Source organism: Lissotriton helveticus, chromosome 1_1, assembly GCF_964261635.1.
Source record: "Lissotriton helveticus chromosome 1_1, aLisHel1.1, whole genome shotgun sequence".
In the NCBI taxonomy this organism is placed as follows: domain Eukaryota; kingdom Metazoa; phylum Chordata; class Amphibia; order Caudata; family Salamandridae; genus Lissotriton; species Lissotriton helveticus.
The window spans coordinates 1,154,706,005-1,154,720,847 of NC_136057.1; the positions used below are offsets into that span (position 1 = coordinate 1,154,706,005).

At 43.9% G+C, this 14,843-nt stretch overlaps 1 protein-coding gene across 3 annotated transcripts in view; it reads right to left on the bottom strand.

Moving 5' to 3' along the window:
* Positions 1-7,297, bottom strand: part of TUBGCP6 (tubulin gamma complex component 6) — a 610,570-nt gene extending 603,273 nt beyond the window's left edge. The window contains exon 1 of one of the 3 annotated variants that reach the window (XM_078678997.1): positions 7,165-7,297. The gene's annotated coding sequence lies outside the window, so the exon portion shown is untranslated. The remainder of the gene's footprint in view (positions 1-7,164) is intronic. The other 2 variants (XM_078679005.1, XM_078679003.1) reach the window with 2 other exon arrangements.
* Between the last annotated feature and the right edge of the window lie 7,546 nt (positions 7,298-14,843).

A 14,843-nucleotide genomic window follows, 5' to 3' on the forward strand; every position in this document is an offset into this window, starting at 1 on the left:
CATAAAACATTCACATCAATTACTAAGGATTATCATAAAACATGCTACCCAACCATGTTACACGATGTTACTGCATTTTACAGGAAACATAACATCTCATACTGATCATTGAGCCCACCCGGTGTCATTGTCCCCAATTTTTTAATCCAAAAGGTCTCTCGTCCGGCTAATGCTACGTTGTGATCTTTGCCTGTGTGCCAGGGCTAGTTTTCAGAGAGTTGTGGGCACAACTCATCACCGGGTTGCTCCTAAAAATAGTTTTAACAAATGAGCACACACGTGTAATTGGTTGAATAAAGGAGTGCAGGTCAGTCTCAATACAGTGCAGTTTAGACACGGCCCATTCCACGACCAGCACCCATTAAACTTATAAGATTATGGCTTCTTTCAGAGAGATATCCAACCTCACATTGAATCAGGCTGAAACTAAAGTTTATGGAACAGAAGAAGCAGCAGACATTTATGCATTGATCGAACAGGTTCGTACGTTCAGTACATCGAAGGGCACCACTTCACAAATGTTGAAGCAACTGGAATACACCATGCGTAAGGAGGTGAATCAACGCTTACATGCGACAACATTGATAGAATATCACAAGGTTAAGAGAATCCCTAGAGGATTACGCATAGCGCTGAAACCGATGCTGTTCAAGTTTAACAAGACATTCATGATTAAGTGGCAGGCCATTTTAAATAAATGTTCATTGGACTTAATTCTCTTGATAATAGAGGAACTCTCACAAATATTAAAAGATTTGCAGGAAGACATATACAAGCTCCAGCAAGATCTCGCAAAGAATATACCAACTGAGGATTGGACGAAGATACTTGAAGACATCAACACAAGGTTGGACGTGTATGCGAAGGAGGTACATGATCGTAAAATTCGAAAATTCCGAAGGGATACAATCGATTATAAACTTGATGAGGTTTATACGTGGGCGGAAGCCTACGCACAGAAGAGATACACTAGTAGGCCGACCCCAAGACAAACGTCCTCGGAAGAGAGTGTAGTACAGGAGGATGAACTTTCATTGCAAAGAGCACCAGTTCATATCCAGATGAGCACTGATCAAGCAGTAACAAGTGCGGCTGGTCCATCAAAGAGTACACAACCGTCTTTTTTAGCAGAAGGCCAATCCTCCATACACCCACCAGACTTACCGGTAGAAACAAGACCAGACGGACACGGAGGGGACAAAACAACAAAAAAACCAGTGGAAGGCGGACGACCACAACGCACGGGAACGAAGAAACCAACCTAGTGGTAAACATTTCTAAACGGGAATTAACGCAAGAAGAGACACGAATCTTGAACAAGGGGACATCATTTGTACCAACCTACGTTTCAAATGGATTAGAGACTGAAATTGCTTTATTTAAGTTTTTACGTAAACTACGGTTAAAATGGTTCTTTTCCTCAACCACCACTGATGGCAGTGGACGTCCAATTGACAAATTCAGACCAAAGAGTAAATTCATGTCTCCTATCTCACATAAGATATTAGATAATTTTGAGACATTAGTAAAAAAAGATTTGGAAGCCATTAGGTACGAAGTCCCTAAAAAACAGAATTTGTTAAAGAGTGAAAAACGGACACTCAACAAACTGAAACAGGACACCACGATAACGTTTCAACCTGCGGATAAAGGAGGTGCCCTCGTAATGATGGACACATCATTCTATGACCAAAAAGTTAATGATCATGTAAAAGATACCGGGACATATATTCAACTGGATTGTGACCCCACAGATGAACTTTCCAAACTTCTAAATGAGATTATCCTGAAAGCGGAAAATTCTGGCATCATCACTACTAAGACTGGCAAATACTTGAGAACCGATTTCCCACAAGTGCCACATATTTATATGTTGCCCAAAATTCACAAGAGTATACATGACCCACCGTTTAGACCCATCGTGGCAGGATGTGGATCTATTCATGAACCCATTGGACACTTTGTTGACTACTATTTACAACCACTGGTACAATCGTGGACAACATATTTGAAAGATACTACTGATTGTCTGGTTAAACTTTCAGAAGTGAATGATTCGATTGATGACACCACCATTTTGTGCACCATTGACGTGGTGGCACTCTATACATCGATAGCACACACAGAGGGTCTAGAAGCCATTGAATGGAGACTGTTACAATCCGACTTAGATCAACCATTATGTGTTTTTTTATTGGAGCTTCTACATTTTTCCTTATTTCACAGCTACTTCAGTTGGAAATCACAATATTTTTTACAAAAAACAGGTACATCCATGGGCTTTTCTGGGGCCCCAGCATACGCTAACACGTTCATGGCACAATTCGAACAACAATTCATCCTATCCAACAGAGGGTGGACAGAACATTTGGTTCTATTTCTGCGATTTATAGATGATATCCTGGTGATTTGGCGTGGCAGCAGAGATGAGCTGGAAAAAAGGATCATGGAACTTAATGAATGTAATCCCCGAATTAAGTTCACACACAACATCCAAGAAAATAAGATACAGTTTCTCGATATAGAGATTCGTAAAACAGCACAAGGGATATCTACCACCGTGTATCGTAAACCCACAGATGTGAACAATGCGTTACATTACACCAGTGCACATCCTTTGAATTTGAAGAACCACCTGCCCACATCTCAATTTATACGCATCAAAAGAATAACATCTGATCAAACAGAATGTGAGGAACTGTTCAAGGAACAAACAGAAAGGTATAAAGAGAGAGGTTACCCGAGAAACATACTTCAGGATGCTGCCCTAAAAGTCTCGAAGATGGATCGGAAGAATCTTTTACAAAAGACAGAAAAATCGCCAAATGACAGAATTGTATTTGTGATGAAACATTCAACGCAATCCCAAAGGATTAAACGCATCTTGAAAAAGCGATGGGAGATGATAGCTAATGAGCCAGATTTCACCAATCTGTTTAGAAACTTTCCTATCATAGCACATACACGTGCTAAAAACATCAGGGAGATACTGAAGAACCCGAGACCAACGCAAGGAATGGCCTATAAAGGGATGAGAAAATGTTACAATTGTGGTCAATGCAACAACATCACAATAGGCAAAACATTTCATCACCCACACACAGGTCAAGACATAGCGCTTAAACATAATGCTGACTGTAACACCACGGGTGTGATCTACGCGATCACATGTCCATGCAGTTTAACTTATGTGGGAAGGACATCGCGAAAAATAAAAACGCGCATCATTGAGCACAAGAGTACTATCCGCAATAGGTCATCTACTTCCAGTCTAGCAACACACTGGACCAGGTCCAATCACACAATTCCACAAATAAGATTCACAGTATTAGAAGTAGTTGAGAAACACACAGGCAAAGATCACAACGTAGCATTAGCCCGACGAGAGACCTTTTGGATTAAAAAATTGGGGACAATGACACCGGGTGGGCTCAATGATCAGTATGAGATGTTATGTTTCCTGTAAAATGCAGTAACATCGTGTAACATGGTTGGGTAGCATGTTTTATGATAATCCTTAGTAATTGATGTGAATGTTTTATGTACTTAACATCTTGAGCAAACACTTTGAAATGCATGATACCATTGTTTTACACCTTTTGATCAGTTTGTGCATAGTGCTTGGCTTGTATTTTAGGATTCTCAACCCATTGATCGATAGCTGCTAATCAAACAAGAGATTAGTATAATCTCCTGGTATAACAGTTCAGACTATGCATGTAATAACTAAATAGAATGACGCATGTTGACAAACAATTTTTTGATGGTGTTTACAAGACCAATAATTTATCACTGCTTCAATGATTGTGAGAAATAGTCACTGTTGTAAATATGATATTAATGCCCCTTGTTGCACAGGATTAACTACAATTTCTTTCTCGTAATTAGACACTGAGGGTGCCCCAAATATAGATATTAGGTCGCGATGAGATGAACATAGGTTTTTAAGTTTTATGGTTTAAATATTTTTTGCACACCTGAAAGGTACAGGTGACGATGCACGCATCGCATTGCTGGTGAGCACATTTCATTTCACACGGGGTCCACAGGGAAACGCACGTTGAAGTGCTCTCCGCGTAACTCGATAAGTCCCATCTCTAGTTCCATGGGAGCTGGAGCTTTTAGGTTGCTGACTGTAGAAACCGGTGACGGACCGGGCGGAGACGCCGACACTCGCTTCAGGGTTGCAGGCACGCTATTACGCGACCACTAGGTAATTACTTTTTGAGTATTCCAGAGTCGTTTAATGACCCGATTTAATAGTGATAACGCGCACACTAACTTGATCTTTGCGGACCTGTTGGTTTGCAGTTGGTTCAGACGGCTTTGTGGAGGCATTCCTTTTGAGACGCATATATACGAATAACAGCACAGAAGGTCAACCGCCAGGATTGGGGTAAGCGTTTTTGAGGTTAATGCAGTGAACCCTCTGTACTTAATGGTGATTTAGGCAGGAATAGTAGTATTTAATACGCTTCTGGCCATTTGCAGAATACGATTGAAGTGGATAGCGTTTGACTGACTCTTCGAACTAGACGGGCATGGTGAGTGGTCTGATGACCGTTTACACATTGAATGAATGGGAACCGTTGGGTGTTGAGACACCTGTGGTGCACGTGGGGAGTTACTTGGGTGTTTGCTAAGACGACACACTGATGGTTTAGGTCTGGTAGTTTTGTTTACTCACACTGATTTTTAATCTTTTGAACACTGGTATTGGTCTATGAGCCTTAGATTTCATTTGGTGTTGGTCGTTTGTTCAGCAGATGATGTCATTTTAAGACGCACGGAGAAATTGTAGTTAAACCTATAGTTTAAACATGTACATTATGAGAGCATTGATTGTGATATCATATTTTATTATTTTTGTAGTGCCCTGACAAGGAACTGACGCACATGTCATCGGAATGAATATTATTTTCAAGATTAAGTTATATGCCCCTGAAGAAGGGTCAAAGTGACCCGAAATGCATTGGGAATTTTCTTTGTAAATTATCTTATTGTTTCAATGTTATGTACAGTGCGGAAATTACCACTGTTTGCCTCTTGGTTTGCATATTGAGTACAGCTTGAATAACTAGTACTGAACAAATAGAAAATAAATTTTTGAAACACATGATGAAATGTATGGAATAATGTAAGGTATCTTGTATAATGATTTGGGACCATTTATGTGGAAATTGATTTACATGCTTTGAAACCTAAGGGACTAAGGGTGAGCTCCCGGACAGACCTGGTTGCTGCCAGGCCTCTACAGGGCTAGTTTTCAGAGAGTTGTGGGCACAACTCATCACCGGGTTGCTCCTAAAAATAGTTTTAATAAATGAGCACACACGTGTAATTGGTTGAATAAAGGAGTGCAGGTCAGTCTCAATACAGTGCAGGTACTGAGGGACTACAGGAACACCCCTCACAGCTCCAAAGGTCGATGCCCAGCGGAGCTCGTCCAGGGACGCTCGAGCAGGACCAGACTACCGCAGATGGAAGCAGCGACGAGCGTGGAGCGAAGCAACATAGCTGCAAAAGACGAAGAGGCAAAAGCTAAAATGAAGGCATACGCAGATCAAAGGAGGCACGCCACCAACAAAAAGCTGAAGGAAGGGGACACAGTGGTAGTGCGACAGCGACAGCAAAGAAAATCAGACAGTGCATTCTCGAAAGACCCGCTGACTGTGAAGGAGGTGACAGGATCAATGATATCAGCAGGGCGATATCACATCACGAGGAACAGTTCACATTTCAAGGAGCTAAAAACAAAAGAAGAAGAACTGCCGGCTCCAGCACCGGAGGCAATCAAGGAGGAAGAAAACACACAGATGGACGACAGAGAAACAAGACCGAGAAGGACATGCAAGAAACCACAGAGACTGATTGAAGAGATGTAGTGTAATGAGGGCATGTGAGGGTGTATAGTCTCTCTCTCTCTCAACACTCGCCGACGAGTGAACACCGGCCGCGTTGCGGAAATGTTGTTTGTAACAAGGGGGGAGATGTCATGCCCAGGCAAGGGGCATTACGACCTTGGGGACAAGGGTGTGGGGAGGGGACACCAGACACCACATCCGGTCAAGGGGCAGGGGAGGGACCTTCTAGAGGAAGGGGACAAGAGGCAGGACGCAAGGCACATTGTCCCACGAAGACCAATAAACATACCTGACCAAAGGAAGCTTGTCGTGTGATCCTTGGGGGACCGTCACGATATGTCACCACCCAAAGCAATGTCTTAAGTAACTCATTCATGTATAGAAACCAAGGCAATCTCAGTCCCCAGTCACCCGTGCGATCACCCAACCACCTTTAGTTATGTACCTCTGCCAAGTTCCTTAGACCTGAACCTTTCCCACGGGATTCTATGACCCAGCAGCTTGACAACTGCGAAGTTGGACTACCCACTCACTTTTCAGTTCCCATTCGCTGACCTACAAAGGAGTACTGCCTGCTGTTCAGCTGCACACCATGCGACCAGCCACAACTCAGAGCCGATCACCAGCCTTCACCCAACCACTATCGAAACCCCATTCAGTGAAAGCACCCAGCACAGTCCAGTCAAAACAATAAAAACGCATTGCCACCTAGATATGCAAAAACAGTTTATAGCAGTGGCGCTCAATACCCTTCCTCCACAGTCAACTGCATTAGCGAAGACAAAAAGACTAATGCCATAGTTCGCTGTCCCATAACCCTTGCCGCAATAGCCCTGAATGGACCTTCGTAGGTGTGGCACTGCTGCACCACTAAGATGCTAATGGCGTACAATGGATGCAGTTAGAAATGGATCCCTCTACTGCAGTACAAAAGAGATCACGACTATGTCACCAATTAGTCCCGCAATTGAGACAGTATTTGGAAAGGAATGCAACATGCGCCCCCACTTCGTTCCATGGCAAAGTCAATGGCAGCCGTCCCCTTGGCACGTCATACGCTCATATTCAGTGTAACTAAACTGCATACAAGTTGCAGCATCCTGCCGAATACAACGCCGCCCGTAAAGAAAGTAAAAGTCGCTATAAAAAATAAACATAATGCAATACAACTGCTACAACAAAATGATTTCATTCATAAGTACAGCTACATGCCTGACACGAAGCGACTGCAACAATCATCAAAACACTTGCCCCTGCAGGGTAAACCTACACTAAGGTAACCAAATTGCCAGTTACTTACATAAACAGTCAATGACTTCAGCCATCCGTTGTTGATCTTTTAACGGATGCCATGTATTAGCACTTCCGGGAGTTACCATGGCGTAGGGGGGGTACTGCTAGTGTGTTTTAGGATTGGAGCACAGAGGGTTACCTCAGCCAATCCTAGTACGGCACACAGTATTTCGAAGTGCTGATTGGCTCTGAAGTCGGCACGTGCCTTTATCCTGGCAGTCTACTTGCAGACAGCTGATGCCGCTGAATTTGGAGTGAGCTCGGTTGGAGGCTCACTTAGCTGCTGTGCCCCTTGGTTCGGCCCCCCTAACCCCAAAAGGGGGGGATGTAGCGGGACCGAGGGCCCTAGTGGAGGCCCCCCGGGAGCAGAACTTGGGCTGGAAAGGGTGGGGGTTAGGGGAGCGTAGGCAGGGAACTTGCTGGGCAACAGATTAGGACCCTGGGTTCCATTGTACAGAGCACTGTACAATAGAACCAGTTACGTTATATGAGAGAACTTTTGCAGGAATAGAACAAACAACAAGCATTGGAAATGCAATAGGTCTCGCATTAGGAAAGTTTGAGCTATTTGCATTGTTAATCTCAATTTTTTTTATTTGTGTTGGTTTTGAAAATAGCTAAATTAATAGCTTTGTCATTTACAATGCCAATAGTTATAACTTTCACAAATGTGACACCGATAGCATTTGTAATGCAATGTGTTGTATTTACGTGACTTACATGTATTGATATTACAAATAACAATGTCTTTTAATGTTTTTAATTAATTAATACTTAAATGAAAGTTATTGTAATTTCTAATGGCAATAGCTTAAACTTTTGTAAATAACTTTTGTTAAGATTATGTTCAGTGTATTTTATTGTGACGAAAATCCAAGAACAGAAGGGAAATATTAACATTTTTTTGTTACATTTGTAATAAAGCTTGAAACATTGAGAGAACATATTTGAAACAGTTGTTGAATGGTTGCACAGATTGATGCTGTGGTGGCGCTGAGTGATGTTGTGGTGCCCCTGAGTGATGCTGTGGTGGTGCTGAGTGATGCTGTATGCTATGCTGTTTTGTTTTGCTTTCCTATGTTTTGTTTTGGTATGCTATGCAATGTTTTGCTATCCTATGCTTTTGATTTGTTATGCTATGCTATGCTGTGTTTTCTATGCTTTTTTATCCTATGTTGTGTTTTATTATGCTATGCTTTGTTTTGCTATGTTATGTTTTGTTATGCTATGCTATGGTTTGTTGTGTTTGGTATGCTATGCTTTGCTATGCTATTATATGTTTTGCTATGCTATGTTTAGTTGTGTTTTGTTAAGCTATGTTTTGTTGTGTTTTGCTATGTTTTGTTATGCTGTGTTGTGTTTTGTTATGCTGTTTTGTTATGTTATGCTATGTTTTGTTATGCTATGCTGTTTTGTTATGCTATCCTATGCTTTGTTTTGCTATCCTATGCTTTGTTTTATTATGATATGCTATGTTAAGTTTTGCTATCCTATGCTTTGTTTTGTTATGCTACGCTATGTTTTGTTGTGTTTTGTTATGTTTTGTTATTTTATGTTTTGTTATGTTATGCTGTTTTGTTATGTTATGCTATGTTTCGTTCTGCTATGTTTTGTTGTGTTTTGTTATGCTATGCTTTGCTATGTTTTATTTTGTTATGCTATGTTTTGTTTTGCTATCCTATGCTTTGTTTTGTTATCCTATGCTTTGTTTTGTTATGCTATGTTTTGCTATCCTATGCTTTTTTATTGTTGTGCTATGCTGTGTATTGTTAATCTATGCTTTGTTTTGTTATGCTATGCTGGTGAGGGTGTGTGAGGGTGAGTGAGAGTGAGGGTGTGTGAGGGTGTATGAGGGTGTATGAGGGTTGTGAGGGGGTGTGAGGGTTGTGAGGGGGTGTGAGGGTGAGTGTGGGTGTGTGAGGGTGAGAGGGTGCGAGGGCGTGTGAGTATGAGAGGGTGTGTGAGGATGAGAGGGGATGTGAGGATGAAAGTGAGGGTGAGGGGGGTGTGAGGGTGAGGGGGGTGAAGGTGAGGGGGTGAGGGTGAGGGGGTGTGAGGGTGAGGGGGTGTGAGGGTGAAGGGGTAAGAGGGTGAGGGGGTGAGGGGGTGTGAGGGTGAGGGGGTGTGAGGGTGAAGGGGTGAGAGGGTGTGAGGGTGAGGGGGTGTGAGGGTGTGTGTGAGAGGGAGGGGGTGTGAGGGGAAGTGAGGATGAGGGTGTGTGAGGGTGTCTGAGTTTATAATATCCACCAGACACAAGACCTCACGTACAATTGTTGGTAATCTGCACCAAAAAACAACTCAGAAAAGATCACAAATGCACGCCATCGGCAAACTGAGCAATATTACTGGACGAACGTCTGGCTGGGCGCAGCAACAACTTTCCACAACCACAGTAGTCATATCAGCGACGCTCCCGAGAACTGCATGCCACGCACCAGACTTCAAACACGCCCAAGCAGCTGGTTTCAGCTGCACCACCCACACAGGTTTCAGTGCTAGGTTAACACTGTTTATTAGTTCGGAGTTTTCATTCGAACAATGTAACTCTAAAGCACAGGTCAGCAGAAGGGAACAGTAGACGCTTATTCAGTACTGGCAGATTAATTATGGAAGGAATTCGCCGATGCAGAACAAGGACAGTTTGTTCAAACTAACAAAATAATCAAAAAACAAATACTGCTCACAGCGGAAAAACAAAATAAAGTTACAAATGAACAGTCAGCATAATATGGGCAAAACAGTCCAAACAGGAGGTACAGTTTATTAAATCTAAATAAACTCTGCAGAAATAAGAGGGACCCACACAGTGCAGTCTGAAGTATTGCGTAATGGTGGGAGTGAGGAGTCAGAATGGCAGAATGAGGTACACGTGTGCTGTTAGGTAACACGGTTAAAAGAACTTCCCTTGGTTTTAGCACCGCTCTACCGCAGTACTGCAACCTACACCAAAGGTGCTAAACTGACATTTGCCAGGCAGAGGTAAAGCTCCATTTTCTGTGCTCCCGAGAAAGACGTGCCTTCAGGAGAAAGCAAAGTAGTCTGTTTCCTCTGCGGACAGATCACCCAACCAGAATTGAGGAAGCCAATTAGGCACTCCGGGATCAGTAAGCGGCCTCGGGTGACAGCCATAAAACGGAAGTACATTCATGTGACAAAAAGATGGACCTGAAATATTCTGAATCCACCCAAGACTAATAAAATAGGATTAAGAACGCATTGGTTTGTCGCCATCAGTGGCCACATCTCCACCTCATTTAGCTTTTGAAAGGGCAATGCACTTTGAAGAAATACAATCGCAGAATGAAGTAGAACAGATGAGTCAAGAAGATCCCGGTGTTGACAGAAGTGCAATCACGAAAAGAAAAGTGGCCACACGGCCTAGCAGAGCAGTACATCATACTGGGGAGCCAAGCTTAGGCACCGGATACGCTGGAGAGGAAAGCAGAATTAGAAGAACAAGTTAATAATTAAATAAGGAGACACGGAAACTGAAAGGCCGGCCGCAATCGCAGAATGAAATAGAACAGATGAGTCAAGAAGATCCCGGTGTTGACAGAAGTGCAATCACGAAAAGAAAAGTGGCCACACGGCCTAGCAGAGCAGTAGATCATACTGGGGAGCCAAGCGTAGGCACCGGATACGCTGGAGAGGAAAGCAGGATTAGAAGAACAAGTTAATAATTAAATAAGGAGACACGGCCGCCTGGCGGACGTGAAACTGAAAGCACGGCCGGCCGGCCGTGAAAGCCTTTGAACCGGCAGGCGGCGATGAGGGTGTGAAGCAGCAGGGGCTGCGGGAGGGAGGCTGGGCTGCCTTTGATGTGGTAATGCAAGGCAGGCGGCTGGTGGCATGTGCACGTGCTTTTAATGTCAATGCGCTTGCGCATTGAGCTTGAATTTCACGGGCACTGCAAGGAATCGCCATGGAATCGCAAGTTGATTAAAGTCTGTTTAAGCCCCCATAGTCTCGCAAGCTCAATGCGCATGCGCATTGACAGGCGAGACCTAAAAATAGCATGTCATAGAGTCGAAGCAACGCAGGCAAAAGGCACACAATCTCAAGCACATCATGAACAGACTGTACAAGCAAAAGTAAGAATAAATATGACAAATTTTACAATGACTAAAGAACTTCCTGGCGAACAATAGCAGGCCATAGAATCAAAACGCAGGCAAAAGGAACACAATTTCAAACACAGCAAGCACAGGATGTACAAACAAAAATAAAAATATATGTGACAAATTTACAATGACTTAAGAACTTCCTGGCGGGGTCTGAGAAGGAGGGAATTAGTTTTGAAAGTGTCTTTGGAATAAAAGAGATTTGAGGTCCGCTTTGAAGATCTGGATGGAGCTGATGGCACAGAGGTGTTGGCACGGAGTGAAGGAGGAAGCGAGTTCCAGGTTCTCACCGCACTACCTGAGAACGATTGTGCCAACAATTTTTCTCTTTTGAAGAAGGGGGGTTCAAGAAGGAACTTTTCCGCATTCCGAGAAGGTCTTGAGCCTTCAGACAGTTTGAGTTTATTCGCCAGATAGCGAGGGGAGGAAGAGTGCAAAGCTTTGTGGGAGATGCATGCTGTTTTGTAGATAGCTCTAGCCTCGATGGGAGACCATCCAAGAGAAGACAGGATAGGAGTGATGTGGTCACTTCGTTTGAACCCTGAAATTAAGCGAGCTGCTGAATGGAGGACCGATTTGAGGGGGGAGAGGTGAGATTTGGGAAGGCCAGTCAGAAGAGAATTACAATAGTCAAGTCTAGAGAGAACTAGCGATTGGACAAAGGTTTTTAGGTCATTCTCCGGGAAGAACCCCCCATAAAAGTCGCAGTTGATAACGTGCGCTCTTGGCCATGGAGTTGATGTGTGAGATTAGGTTGAGTCTTTTGTCGAGTATGACACCTAAGGATTTAGCGCAGTCCACAATGATGGGTTTTAATGTTGAGTAGATTTGATTGATCCATCCAGGCTTGAACAGGAGGGGGAGAGAGAGAGCTAGATATGAGGAGAAATTACGTTTTGGAGTGTTTGAGAATGAGTTGGTGAACTAGCATCCAGTTGTAAATAGTGTTTAGAGTAGAGCTGAGTAGTGAGAGATCATGAGGGGAAGGCACCTTGAGGTAGATTTGGGTGTCATCCGCATAGAGATGGTAGAGGATTCCAGATTTGCTTAGAAGGTTCCCAAATGGTTCCAGATAGAGATTGAACAGAGTGGGAGCAAGGATAGAACCTTGAGGGACGCCTTGACCAACCACCAGTGGAGACGAGAGACTATTTGCAATCTTGATCATTTGGGATCTGTCTGAGAGGAAAGAGGCAAACCATTTGAGTATTGTGCCTTCCACGTCCATTCTCTGTTGAAGAATGTTAAGGAGGGTGTTGTGATTAACAGTGTCAAAAGCTGCAGAGAGGTCAAGAAGAATCAGAAGGCACGATTCCCCCGAATCAAGAATATGCAGCGCATCATCGATCACTTGCAGCAGGGCTGTTTCAGTGCTGCAGTTTAGAATAAAGACCGACTGGAACATGTCGAGGAGATTATTTTCCATAATGTGTTGGGAGAGTTGTTTTGCAACACATTTTTCTGTGATCTTTGAAAGAAAAGGGAGATTGGTGATGGGGCGGAAGTTATTGAGGTCATTTGCATCTGCAGAGGTTTTTTTTAGAAGGGGGGTAACCTGTCCTGTTTTGAGGACAATTGGGAGGGATCCTTCACTGAGGAAGAGATTGACTAGCCTGGTCCAGTAGGAGAGAGTGTTAGTATAGAAATCAATGGCGATGCCACTGGGAATGGGGTCAGAGGAATGGTTGGAGGGTTTGGTTTCGCAGATGCATTTGAGATCAACCTCTGAGATGGCAGCAAAGTTCTGCCAAGTGACTAAGGATTTTCGCTCCTCGATGGGGTTGGGGTGGGTGACCTGTTCCACCAGAGATTTTACCTTTTGATCGAAGAAAATAGCGAACTCAGTTGCTTTCTTGGATGCATCCTCAGGCTTGATGGCTTGGGGAGAACAATTTGGGTTTTTGATGAGGTCGAAAAGTTTTTTGGGTCTGTTTTTAGCTGAATCGAGGAGGGATCTGAAATGTGATGTTTTTTCCTGGAAGATGTGTTTGTGGTATATGGATCTTGCTGAACGTAAAAGAGAGAGGTTGGGGGTGGATTGAGATTGTCTCCAGTGCTTCTCCAAGATTCTAAGGATTTCCTTTCGTCATAAAGAGCTTTGTTGAAACAAGGAGCTGATGGGGTGGGTCTTTTCCTTTTGCTTTGGAGTAGAGCAACCTTGTCGATTTCGACTGCGAGGATTGAGAGGCAAAGGGGAGTGAGATCGTTGACATCCGTATTGGGGTCTAGACTATGAAGAGACTGCATAGCAGAATCACATAGAGTCTCATGATCAATGTTTTTTGTGTTGCGGAACCACGTAGAGGCTGTTTTGGGTTGGCCGAGAGTTAAAATGTAAGAGAGGTGAAAACAGAAGGGAATGAGGAAATGGTCAGACCACTCCACACGGATGGGTGAAGCAGTGGTAATCTGGTCTGATTTGGAAATCACAAGGTCCAGAATTGAGCCCTTGGCATGTGTAATTTCCGAGCAGTGTTGTGCAACATCGTTAGCGGAAAGAAAGGTTGCAAGCTTGTTGGCAGCCCAATCTTCCACGGAGCCCCAGTGGAGATTGAAATCACCTAGGAAGATCTGCTTGTCGCTCTGTGAATATTGGTCACTAATGAAGTTGATGAATTCCTCCATGAAGGAAGAGCAATTACCAGGCGGGTGGTAGATGATATGGAACCTGAAGGGTGTGCCGTGATGAACTTGGAATTCTAGGGAGAGGCATTCAAAGGTGCGAAAGAGGGTAGTGAGAGAGGCTTTGATTTGAAGGGTGTTTCTGAAGATAATCGCAACACCTCCCCCGATCTTGCCTGGTCTGTCGTTTCTGAGAATAGAGTAGTCAGTAGGTAACAAAAGATCAAATGAAGTGTGAGAAGAGTCATTAAACCAGGTCTCAGTGAGAAAGGGCATGTCGAGATTGTGGTGAGTGATGGTGTCGGAGATTTCCAGTTTGTGTTTGGTTGCAGATCTGCAGTTATGGAGCATACAGTGTAGCTCTGACGTAACTGTTTTGGTGATGTGAGTGTCTGGACTGATGAGGGGGATAGGGATTAGATTCTTGAATGAGGGTGCCCCTTGAGGGGGAGGCTGATAAGTTCTGACGGAAGAGATGGTTTGAATGGCAAATTGAATAGATGTTGTTAGGAGAGGCGAGTGTAGGGGAAATGACATTGATGGTCTTGTAGGTAGCCAATAGGTTGGTAATGTCTGTGGAGGACAGATTGTGGATGGCTCTATTGGGGCGCGGGAGCAAGGAACTCCTCGGGAGGTTGTTCGGGGAGGGGGATATCTTAGCACATAGGAGTGAAATGGACGCTTCAAGCAGGGAAATGGACGAGATGAGGGAATCAAGTTTGGTTTCCAGAGAGAGGTGTGCTGAGCATGGAATGAAGGGTGGCTCAATGGTTAAGGGAGAGAGTGGACTAGGCGGAGGAGAACAGGAGGAAGTAGGGGACCGGGGAGAGTGTTGGGGTGCGAGGGTCGAAGGTGGGGGAGGAAGTGAAGTATGCAAAGAAGGGCAGTGGGCTGTGGGGGCCTGGGGGGAGATATGTGATGAAAGGGTCTGAGGGGGAGAAGG